The sequence below is a fragment of the Cervus canadensis genome, chromosome X, assembly GCF_019320065.1.
Source record: "Cervus canadensis isolate Bull #8, Minnesota chromosome X, ASM1932006v1, whole genome shotgun sequence".
NCBI lineage: Eukaryota > Metazoa > Chordata > Mammalia > Artiodactyla > Cervidae > Cervus > Cervus canadensis.
The window spans coordinates 16,176,612-16,189,455 of record NC_057419.1 but is presented as its reverse complement, the minus strand read 5'-3'; the positions used below and the strand labels follow the sequence as shown (position 1 = coordinate 16,189,455).

The window sequence follows — 12,844 nt, the reverse complement described above, 5'->3', positions numbered from 1 at the left end:
TGACCCCATGGACTGCAGCACGCCAGGCTTCCCTGTCTATCACCAACTTCTGGAGCTTGCTCAAACTCAGCCTATCGAGTTGATGATGCCATCTGACTATCTCATCCTCTGTGGTCCCCTTCTTTTCCTGCCTTCAATCTTTCCCAGCATCATTTTCCAATGAGTCAGCTCTTTGCATCAGATGGCCAAAGTATTAGAGTTTCAGCTTCAGCATTCAGTCCTTCCAATGAATATTCAGGACTGATTTCCTTCAGGAAGGACTGGTTGGCTCTCCTTGCAGTCCAAGGGACTCTGAAGAGTCTTCTTCAACACCACAGTTCAAAAGCATCCATTCTTTGGCACTCAGCTTTCTTTATAGTCCATCTTTCACATCCATACACAATCACTGGAAAAACCATAGCTTTGACTATACAGAACTTTGTTGGCAAAGTAATGTCTCTGCTTTTTAATATGCTATCTAGGTTGGTCATAGCTTTTCTTCCAAGGAGCAAGCATCTTTTAATTTCATGGCTACAGTCACCACCTGTGGTGATTTTGGAGCCCAAGAAAATAAAGTCTGTCACTCTTTCCATTGTTTCCCCATCTATTTGCCATGAAATAATGGGATCAGATGCCATGATTTTAGCTTTTTGAATGTTGAGCTTTAAGCCAACTTTTTCACTCTCCTCTTTCATTTTCATCAAGAGGCTCTTCAGTTCCTCTTCACTTTCTGCCATAAGGGTGGTGTCATCTGCATATCTGAGGTTATTGATATTTCTCCTGGCAATCTTGATTCCAGCTTGTGCTTCATCCAGCCTGGCATCTCACATGATGTGATCTGCATATAAGTTAAATAAGCTAGACAGCAATATACAGCCTTGACGTACTCCTTTCCCAATTTAGAACCAGTCTGTTGTTCCATATCCAGTTCTAACTGTTGCTTCTTGACCTGCATACAGATTTCTCAGGAGGCAGATCAGGTGGTCTGATATTCCCATCTCTTTCAGAATTGTCCACAGTTTGTTGTGACCTACACAGTCAAAGGCTTTGGGGTAGTCAATGAAGCAGAAGTAGATGTTTTTCTGGAATTCTCTTGCTTTTTCTATGATCCAACTGATGTAAAAAGAATATAACACAGTGGAATAGTTTACAATCACCTTCTAGACCTGCCTCTAAGTTGAAGCTGTTATAATTCTGATCTTACTGGAATCAGTGGCAAACTCTTACTAGTCCTAATTAGCTCAGTGGTTTTTAAAAGCGTTGGGATGGACATTTCAAAACAGAAAGAGGTAAGCAAAGAAAAAGAAGTGTTTTTCTCTCATTTCTTTTTTCCATGACAGTATCAGGTAATAATCATATATTAACCACATGTGGTGTTTTAGCCTTGTATCAGTGTGAGTTTCTTTATCTTTCAAATGTTGGAGCTGGGTGTGCTCATCCCAAGATTGTGGATGGGGCAAATGGAGCCATGCCCAGTGACTTTATTTTATCTTGGGGCAGAAATGATGAGAACTGATGTTTTCTGCTTATGATTTACTCTTCTCATTGGAAGGTTTTCTCTCATAGGATCATTAAGATAGCAAGTCCCAACTTTGGAAGAGGAAGTTCTAGCTCAGGAATTTGTACTTGTATCTGCAATTCTTTCCCTTTTTGCAGCATGTCTAAATTATATTTGGGGTTGAAACAAGAGTCTGGCAGCACCTTGCCTTATTGACAAAAGCATCAGTTTTAGGTATCCCTTCTTTTCCCAGGTGAAGGAAAAATTGACATACTGCCAGTGACCGGAAGCACCCATGCCTTTTAATCTCCAGATTAACCAGTAATTTTCCAGGGCCTCAGGGTCTTCATGGAGCTTTGGATATCTCCCAGACTCTTCAGTCACCCATTTATACACATGTTCCTGATTCTTAATTGCATCCAAAATATGTTTAACTTTTCAGAACTAATTTTATTCCTCTTATATGGCAAAGATGGTTAGTCATCAAAGTTACAATGTGCTCCCCAATATTTCTCAGGTTTTTGTGAAAAGGGGGCCATCTGACAACTTCTAGTGAGTGAACTGGGTATGAAAAGGTCATGTGTCACTTACGGGCCAAGGAAATGAAGAGTTGGCCTGTAAGTGCCACATCCCTCTCTTTCCCAAGCATGGCAACCCTGGAATTCACAGATTATGATTGGCAGCATGGAGGAAACTTGTATGCCTGTGTCACCACATGGAAGTGAGTTCTGTCTAACTTGCTCTGGACTTCATGTAAATGAGAAGTAAACTTACGTTGTGCTAAGCTTTTGAAATATTTATTACCACAGCACAGCCAATCCTATACTGACTAAACTTCATTTCCACCTTCTTATAAAAATATACATGGTACTGTCTGTGAATTGATCATAAATATATTTGAAGTATGGTGATCTCAGCCTCAGGTATCTGAAGAATCAAAATAGGTTAGGTGGAAAAACCTTCTAGTTAAACTCCTTTAGGACTCAAAGTAAACAAGTAAACAAAAATGAACTGGCAAATACAAACCCAAGTTTTCTACTCAAATAACGTCTTCTTTCAAACTACCCAGGAGCCCTATGTAGTTTGTCCATGCAGAACATTGCTTCCTTAGGGATATTAAGTTATTTATAAGATGGATCAGAGTTGGCTTGAAAGCAGTGTTGAGGAGTGTCTCCGATGGGGCAGGGATGGAGGGGACTGTGGAAAATCATGCTTTTGCCAGAGCTTTCTGTATTCATGTCCCTTATCTTCTGTCTTTCATTCTTTAGGTACTGGGCTAGAATCGACTGTCTGATAGGCAGACAGTGCATGGGTTAGGAAACTGGTGACACACACACACACACCATCAAGAGTGGCCAGAAATTAGATGTTTCGAAAATAGAACAAATTAATAATCATAGAAAATCAGAAACTTGTTGGACTTCCTTACATTTATTCTTTTGACCTTTATTTCAGTTGACATTGAGAAAGAAAATGGAGTTTCCCTCATATCTTCCAGAGCTTAGAGTGTTAGCGCTCTTCAGAAGAACACTGCTTAGGTATTTCTTCAGAATTATATCACATATCAGTCTTCTCAAATGGCTGCTAATAGGCATTAAATGCAAATTCAGCATTTTTTCCCAATAATGAGAGTTATGTACAATTTATAAAGGTAGGGATGGGTGAGAAAGAGTTTGTGGCAAAGTTTGACTAGTTGATCTCCAAACTGTTTTCCTTTCTTTCTAGGGCATAAACTTGACAGCATTTCCCAGATTTCCCTGGAGTTAGATGAAGTGTTGTAAGCCATCTCTGGGCCTGGCCCATCTAGTTTCCTTGTTATTTCCTGTGCTTTCTCTTTCCTGAGGGATGATCTAACACAGAGCTTCTAGTGGGTGGCTTTAAGATCCCCAGGGATGTTAGCACCATTAGATGGAAGGAACTTGTGTCCTAGAATAACTGTGTGGAGCAGAGCCTGCCTGATGGGCTGCATTGAACTATGGTATGCCTTAGAAATAAACCTTTAAATTAATCTGAGACTACTGAGATCTGGGAGTTGTTCACTGTGGTAGTTAGCCTACATTACTAATACAAACCTCTTGTATTAATACAATACAGACCAGTCACAGTTTATTCTTCCCTAAGAAATGTTCACTGTGTGCAGCCCTTTAGTTTCCCTAAACTCCTCTGCTAAAGTGCAAGGGTTGGAGGAGTTCCACACAGCGTTTCTACCTTTGTGAAGCATTTCCAGATGCATCCTTCCAAATCACCGTTGATTATTTCCTCTGTCCTGACAACATAGTAACAAAATTTACCTCTCTGATGTCACCTGTCACATAGTACTGAAATTTACTGTCAGTGATGTAACTTGACAGCCTTAGGCAAAAGGGTGGATTTATTTCCTCTGAATAAGTGGGGAAGAAACTCTCCAAAGATGGGCACCATCAATTCCCATCCTCCCTAGACACACACCCACCAAGGATGGAGTTTATTTCCCTTCCCTGGTATCTGAACTGTGGCACTGTGACTTGCTTTGCCCAATGGAATGTCAAGGATATGATTCTAGGAGTTCTGAGTCCCAGCCTTAAAAGGAATGGCAGCTTTAATATCCACCCTTTGGGAAATCAGCTGCCATTTTAGAAATTTGACTATTCTGAGACCCCCCATGCTGTGAGCAAGCCCAAGGCAACCATGTGGAGAGCCAGCTAAGGCACCAAATGTGAGTAAAGGCTTTGTGACCCAGCTAACTCAGATCCTGCTGAATACAGCTGAGTGAGAGACTCCAGCCAAGGCCAGAAGAATTACCAGCTGAGCCCAGTCAGCTCAGATTTGTGCAAAAATGGCTAGTTTAAGCCACAAAGTTTGGAGTGGCCTGTTACACAGCGGCAGATAACTGGAACAGGAGGGACTCTACATGTAAGGTTTTGACTGGTTAAGGAAAAATTTGTGAAGTCTCCCATTGGATTTTCATTATTAAGCCATGAAGGTGGAAACATAGCTTTCAAAGAGGTCTGAGAAAGGCTGTCATGGTCAGAGGCATACAGTGGCCACTTTCCCATACTAATACTTGAGCCTTGGCAAATATTTCAACAGAAGGTTTTTCAGTTCAGTTCAGTCGCTCAGTCGTGTCCGACTCTTTGCAACCCCATGAATCGCAGCACGCCAGGCCTCCCTGTCCATCACCAACTCCCGGAGATTACTCAAACTCATGTCCATCGAGTTGGTGATGCCATCCAGCCATCTCATCCTCTGTCGGCCCCTTCTCCTCCTGCCCTCAATCCCTCCCAGCATCAGGGTCTTTTCCAATGAGTCAACTCTGCATGAGGTGGCCAAAGTATTGGAGTTTCAGTTTCAGCATCAGTCCTTCCAATGAACACTCAGGACTGATCGCCTTTAGGATGGACTGGTTGGATCTCCTTGCAGTCCAAGGGACTCTCAAGAGTCTTCTCCAACACCACAGTTCAAAAGCATCAATTCTTTGGTGCTCAGCTTTCTTCACAGTCCAACTTTCACATTCATACATGACCACTGGAAAAACCATAGCCTTGACTAGACGGACCTTTGTTGGCAAAGTAATGTCTCTGCTTTTTAATATGCTATCTAGGTTGGTCATAACTTTCCTTCCAAGGAGTAAGCATCTTTTAATTTCATGGCTGCAGTCACCATCTGCAGTGATTTTGGAGCCCCCCAAAATAAAGTCTGACACTGTTTTTAAATGAAAGTAATTCTCATGTACCTCTCTCTTCCCTATCTTAGGCCATGAGCTTTTTCAGGGGTGATCATCGTCTGGGCAGAGAACAGTGCTTCTGCAAGGTTGCAGGCTTCAAATGTTTATTGACTAAGTTAATGCTGGGCTTGGAGGGGGCCTCATCCCTTCAGAGGATAAGAATGTGATGAGGATGAGCATTTGCCTTACCCCTCATGTCTCACCCAAAGGTCAAAGGAAGCGTCTAAGTGAAGAAAGCTTCAGTACATCTAGATGGTTGCAGTAAATCAATAAATACTCCACTCTTTGTTGCAAAAAAGAATTCAGTTGCCACTCAATAGGAGAAGAAAGAAGTTCCTTATCATTAGGCCAGAAAGCACTATATGAGGATAAAGATCAATCAAGTTGCATTTGAAACACTCTTTATTGCTCTCAGGGTCCTTTTCTAGAGTCATGATTTAGCACTCACTGTAGACAGGGCATTGACCTCTAGGGACAAATAACAGCAGAGATCGCCCTGAATTAGGAAAAGCAGATGTGAAATGGAGCACATCTGGGAGGAAATAAACCTGATGGAGATAAAATACGCAAGGGCTGTTGCTCACCTGTTTTCCTCCATGCTTGGGTATAGTTATCTTGACTTTAATAGCCAGGGAGAGCTTGTTCAATTTATATATGGATTTACAACAAAGCAAGAGGGATTCTTTAACCTGGACTTTATGAAGATAATGAAAGGTTTACCTGAGATGAGATGAGCCATGCTATGGAAAGAGAACTGTATCCATTTTAATACTGTTAAATAGAAATTTTTCACAAGCTCCAAAGAATATCCTATATAGTTGTGTGATAATTTCCAGCTACTATTTTGTTTGTATGTGCTGTGTGCTCAGTCGTGTTCCACTCTTTGAGACCCCATGAACTGTAGCCTGCCAGCCTCCTCTGTCCATGGAAAGTTTCAGGCAAAAATACTGGAGTGGGTTGCCCTAGGGATCAAACTCGCATCTCTTATGTCTCCTGCATTGGCAGGTGGATTCTTTACCACTGCGCCACCTGGGAAGCCCACTATTTTTTAGAGAGCTGATCAGAACTTCTACAAGGACCCAGGGTGCTGTACTCAGAATTTCTTTGCTTCCTTCCACCCATCCATCAATCCTTCTACCTATCTATCTATCCATCTGCCTACCCACCCATGTGCTGCACTTCCCTAGTGTATCAGGCACTGTTCAAGGGGCTGGTACATTTTCAAGTAAAACAAAATATCTCTGTTCTCTTGGTATTTATGATATGGATGTGCTTTTTAGAGTTTAGTTATTCAAACCTCAATCAGTTCAGGGGAATTTATAGTTGCATTTCTTGTTAGGAAAATATACTTGCCATCTTCGAAATCCACCAGTGGACTGTTTTTGTACCTGCAGGATTCTGCTTCAGGAAAAAAGAAACTGTCTCCTGATGCAGCTGGAAGAAGCCACCCGCCTCACATCCTATCTCCAGTCCCAGGTACAAAGGTGAGTAACTTGATTATCATCTTGTAATGATGTGGTCATAAGCTTCACAATGCCCTTTAGCTTCATTTTCTCTCTCAGAATTTAAATCCTGAAGTGGTTGTAATCAGAGGACAGAAAAGTGGATACATGATATTTTTTTAAGAGGAGCTGCTTGTATCATGTATGATCTAGGACTCTGAGGAGAACCAAGTGTGACTTCAGAATAACGATCTGAACTCAGATTTGCACAAGGATTTTGTAACTCACAGCATCAGAAGTATATATATTCATCTACATATATGCATAGGTACATTTTTATCTCTTTTAAGGATACGAGTATTTTAAAAATAAGATTTGCATGCTTAAGCCCGTGAAGCCCTCTGGGAGCCCCCAGGCTTTTTTGCACTTAATTACAGACCATTCATCTCGCACATGCATGTCCATAGCCATGGTTATTTTGTGATATTTTTGAAATGTGCAGCAGCTTCCATTTCCTTGTGGAGTCCCTGTCCTCTGGCACAATAATGAGAAGCATAATAATCATTTGCAAACAAATAACTGTATCCTGTCCTTTGTGACTTTTCCTACCTTGTGATGACTTCTTTTATTTTAATCACGATTTTATCTCCTTCTGATCCTGACTCTTAAGCTCTGGTTTCTCTTGATCTGAGGAAGCTTTGAAGTTCATTTTAACCCAATTTCGCCTGAGGAAATATATTTCAGTACTAGAGGACTCAGTTATCTCCTGTGACTTGCCCCAGACCCCAAACCCTCTGGAGATCATCCTAGTTCTTTGCAAACACACACAGGGAATTTTAATGCCCAGTTAATTGGAAGGTTTTACCAACCTCTGCCCTTCTACATGCTCAGATAGCAGAATGTTTACTATAGAAAAAATTTAAAAATTGTAGAACTAAAAAAATTCATTGTGACTTGTCATGCTTTTGTGAAGAATCTTCATTTCTGTATGAGATCAAAAATGAATGAATGAATGCCTTTATTCAGTTTTGCATTCTGCCTTCCAAAAAGTTTGAAGCTGCCCGTGAAAAATAGAAGCCATCTCTGAAACATTGCTGTGAGCCGTGGGAAAGAACAAGGACTTGGCAATGTAGTAGACACTCACTCAGCACCAGTATCATTCAAGTTGTTCACTCTCATTGAAGGTTTAATATACACCTCCATATATTGGAGAAAACTAATTTGAAAAGATGCATGCACCTCAGTGTTCACTGCAGCACTATTTACAGTAGCAAAGACATGGAAGCCACCTAAATGTCTATCCACAGGTGAATAGATAAAGAAGATGTATATACACATACATACATATATATATATGGTATATATATTTGATATATATATATATATATATAATGGAATATTATTCAGCTATGAGAAGAATGAAATAATGCCATTTGCAGCAACATGGATAAACCTAGAGATTATCATACTAAGAGAAGTAAGTCAGACAGAGAAAGACAAATATCCAATGATATCATTTATATGTGAAATCTAAAAAATGATGCAAATGAACTTATTTACAAAACAGAAATAGACTTGCTGGCATAGAAAACAAACTTATGGTTACCAAAGAGGAAAGGGAGCAGGGAGGGATAAATTAGGAGTTTGGGATTAACAGAAATACACTACTGTATATAAAATAGATAACTGGGACTTCCCTGGTGGTCCAGTGGTTAAGGCTCCATGCTTCCACTGCAGGGGGCATGGGTTCAATCCCTGGTTAGGGAATTAAGATCCTGCATGCTGTGCAGCACAGCCAAAAAATTAAAAAATAAATAGAATAGGTAACCCATAAGGACCTACTGTATAGCACAGGGAATTATACTCAATATTTTATAATAACTTACAGGGAAAAAGACTGAAAAAGAGTATATATATTTGCATAACGGAATCACTTTGCTATACACCTGAAACTAACACAACATTGTAAATCAACTATACTTCAGTTAAAACAAACATGCTTCTATATTCAGCAATGTAAGACATCCACAGTTTTTCTGAACTCTACGTGTTGTGTAAAGTGAGACATGTCTGTAGGTGATAAAAAGGACAACAGCCTTCCTGGTTGATCTTGCAATCAAAAATATGCTCAGTGGAAACCGCAAAGAAGGAAGAACTTGCTTTCTTCCTTGGTAGGAAAATAATGAGTCATCATATCCTTGTGATACACAGAATTATCATTTCATAAATTCCGTGTAATAGGTTCTCACTTGCCAGGGACTAAATGCCCCATTCTTTTACTTATGGGAAATAACGCCATCGAGTTCCTGGTATGGACAGCTGCCAAGTGATACATGTTAGCATCTGTTGGTTTCTGACCACGTCTAATGAGCATGTTCTGCTTATCGTGATGCCGCCTCTAAAATGGAAGAAATATTAACATCTTCTACCAGCAGCTGTGGAGGCTGATGTATTCCTCAAGGCAGGCACGAGCTTGGAATACATTATCTGTTTGGCACAATTTATTCATGATAAGCTGCAGGTTGCCTGACTGAGACTGCCTGACCTTCTCAATATAGAAAAGGTCATTCCAGCCTGACTCTCCCTGAACTGAGCTGGGCACAGCCATTCACCACTGAAAAGGTCTTTCTCTCTCTGTAGGCTGTGTCCCAGGTCACTGTTTGGGTCTCAGTTTCAGAGACGAAAATGTTTAATGATGTTGAGTCCACTGGTCTCTCATCCATGGAGTTTGTTTTGACCCTTAGAGTACATGAAAATCTATCCTGTAAACCGATTCCTTTTTTTTTTTTGGCCTATAGTTGCCATAAGAAATGAATCATCAAAAACTGACAAATGTGACATTAAAAAACTCAGACACATTTAAAAAATGAAAGAAATCTATGCACATGATTCTTAGGTCATCTTTGTTAAAAGTGATTTTCTCTGGGCGAGTGTAATAATCTATAAGCTCATTTTTCAAAACTAGTCATTGTTCTTGGGCTGATGAGTCTTTTGAACTCACAAACCATGCACATATCTTTTCACTTCCTGCTTCCTTTATGTTATAGCCCCATACAAACATTGGACATGCTGGCTCCCTCACTCACCTGGTGGGGGAGTTGGTTTGCTAGCTGTGTCTCTCAGACAAATCGAGATGTAGCGAGTCTTTGTCTAGAAGCCTGAATAGGAGCTGAAAGGATGGGCTCTTGAGAGGAGATGGCCAGGGATGAACTGGCAGGAGGCCCCAGTTTTAACACCAGTAATTGCTAACTTGGTGACTTTGGATAAGTCACTTAAAACAATTTTTCCTCCATAAAGCAAAAGGATTGGCTGTTGTCTTTTGAGAGCTCATCACTTCTATGGTTCTGGTTTCTAGATGTGCACCTATGTGGGGTCACCCAGACTAGACAGTCAGCTTGTCTGGAACTTTGCAGGCATTTCTCATAGTTTCTGTCCCCAGATAACACGATTCCTTCATTCGGAACACTTGACTGATGAGAATGTGTTTCCCAAACACCAGTCATTTCCTACAAGGGTCAGATTTGTGCCACGTCCCTGTCCTACCTGAATTTGTATTTATTAAATATTTTTCTTTGACTCACTTTTAAAAAATTCAAGTGTTCATAGTATTAATTTCTGCTGTTCAGCAAAGTTACTCAGTTATACATATCTATACATTCTTAAAAAAAAAAAGATTTATTTTTATTTATTTGGCTGCACCGGGTCTTAGTTGTGGCACTCGGGATCTTTAGTTGTGACATGTGGTATCTAGTTCCCCGACCAGGAATTGAACCCAGGGCCCCTACATTGAGAGCACAGAGTCTTAGCCACTGGACCACCAGGGAAATCCCTATACATTCTTTTTCATATTCTTTTCCATTATGGTTTGTCACAGGATATTGAGCATAGTTCCCCATGCTATATAGTAGCACCTTGTTTATCCATCCTATATATAATAGCTTGCCTCTGCTAGTCCCAAACTGTTCTTGGGATTCTCAAAGCAAGAATACTGAAATGGTTTGCTATTCACTTCTCCAGTGGACCACATTTTGTCAGAACTCTCCACCATGACCCTTCTGTCTTGGATGGCTCTACATGGCATGGCTTAGTTTCATTGAGTTAGACAAGGCTGTGGTCCATGTGATCACATTGGCTAGTTTTCTGTGACTGTAGTTTCAGTCTGTCTGCCCTCTGATGCCCTCTCTCAGTGCCTACCATATTACTGGGGTTTCTCTTACCTTGGACGTGGGGATCTCTTCACGGCTGCTCCAGCAAAGCTAGTAAAGTAAAGCTCAAAATTCCCCAAGCCAGGCTTCAGCAATACCTGAACCGTGAACTTCCAGATGTTCAAGCTGGTTTTAGAAAAGGCAGAGGAACCAGAGATCAAATTTCCAACATCTGAGGGATCTCTGAAAAAGCAAGAGAGTTCCAGAAAAACATCTATTTCTGCTTTATTAACTATGCCAATGCCTTTGACTGTGTGGATCACAATAAACTGTGGAAAATTCTGAGAGAGATGGGAATACCAGACCACCTGACCTGCCTCCTGAGAAACTTGTATGCAGGTCAGGAAGCAACAGTTAGAACTGGACATAGAACAACAGACTGGTTCCAAATAGGGAAAGGAGTATGTCAAGGCTGTATATTGCCACCCTGCTTATTTAACTTATATGCAGAGTACATCATGAGAAACGCTGGGCTGGAGGAAGCACAAGCTGGAGTCAAGATTGCTGGGAGAAATATCAATAACCTCAGATATGCAGATGACACCACCCTTATGGCATAGAGTGAAGAGTAACTAAAGAGCCTCTTGATGAAAGTGAAAGAGGAGAGTGAAAAAATTGGCTTAGAGCTTAACATTCAGAAAACTAAGATCATGGCATCTGGTCCCATCACTTCATGGCAAATAGATGGGGAAACAGTGGCAACAGTGGCTAACTTTATTTTTTTTTTGGGGGGGGGGGGCTCCAAAATCACTGCAGGTGGTAATTGCAGCCATGAAGTTAAAAGGTGCTTAGTCCTTGGAAGGTAACTTATGACCAACCTAGACAGTATATTAAAAAGCAGAGACATTACTTTGCCAACAAAGGTCCATCTAGTCAAGGCTATGGTTTTTCCCATAGTCATGTATGGATGTGAGAGTTGGACTGTAAAGAAAGCTGAGTGCCAAAGAATCGATGCTTTTGAACTGTGGTGTTGGAGAAGACCCTTGAGAGTCCCTTGGACTGCAAGGAGATCCAACCAGTCCATCCTAAAGGAGATCAATCCTGAGTGTTCATTGGAAGGACTGATGTTGAAGCCGAAATGCCTATACTTTGGCCACCTGATGCCAGGAGCTGACTCATTGGAAAAGACCCTGATGCTGGGAAATACTGAGGGCAGGAGGAGAAGGGGACAACAGAGGATGAGATGATGGGATGGCATCATTGACTCGATGGACATGAGTTTGAGTAAACTCCGGGAGTTGGTGATGGACAGGGAGGCCTGGCATGCTGTAGACCATGGGGTTGCAAAGAGTCAGACATGACTGAGCAACTGAACTGAACCCCAAACTCCCAATCCATCCCTCCCAGCCTCTCCCCCCTGGCAACCACAAGTCTGTCCTTTAAATCTGTTTACTCAATTTTTACAACTGAAATTTATTTAAGGCAACACAAGTTGGTACTGATTGTAGTGGAAATAACTACAATGACAAAAAAATTATTCAGGGGTCTCAGGTTCACAAATGAAGGAGAACTGGAAAGGTTTTCAGAACTGATCAAATTCATTGCTAGCAGCCCTGCACTATGAGAAATACTAGCAGCAGTTCTTCAGGCTGGAAGGAAATGACCCTAGATCATAACTTGGATCTTTAAGAAAGAATGAAGAGCAGGTCCTGGTGTGCTCACTGGTATTGCAGCTGTGTCCCTTAGACAGACAACAGGCTGTAACGTGGCCCTGATAGTCTAAGAGGTAGTCAGCAGCCACATGAAGGTGCTGCTATAGGATTTTGAGTTTTCTCAGTAAAGAGACTGCATCTAGAACAGCAGCCTCAACTGGAGTCACCATCCAACTTGCCGTGACCCATTTCTCTTTTTCCCCTTCACAGTGCAAGAGGTTTGTGGAGATGAGTAGAAATTGCCATCTTTCAAATCTTCATCAGTGCTTCTGATCAGATTTGCCTGGGCTCGTGGTGTTGCTCATAATTGCCTTTGTTGCTCTGGAGGGAAGACTGGAGCCTTCCATTCCCCTCTTACCATGGGC

The 12,844-nt window shown here is 41.3% G+C and overlaps 1 protein-coding gene across 1 annotated transcript in view; it reads left to right on the top strand.

Annotated features, from left to right (window-relative positions):
* The first annotated feature begins 6,579 nt into the window (after positions 1-6,579).
* The window catches only part of LOC122435416 (fibronectin-binding protein A-like), a 28,073-nt gene continuing 21,808 nt past the window's right edge, over positions 6,580-12,844 (top strand). The window contains exon 1 of the mRNA XM_043459577.1: positions 6,580-6,664. The gene's annotated coding sequence lies outside the window, so the exon portion shown is untranslated. The remainder of the gene's footprint in view (positions 6,665-12,844) is intronic.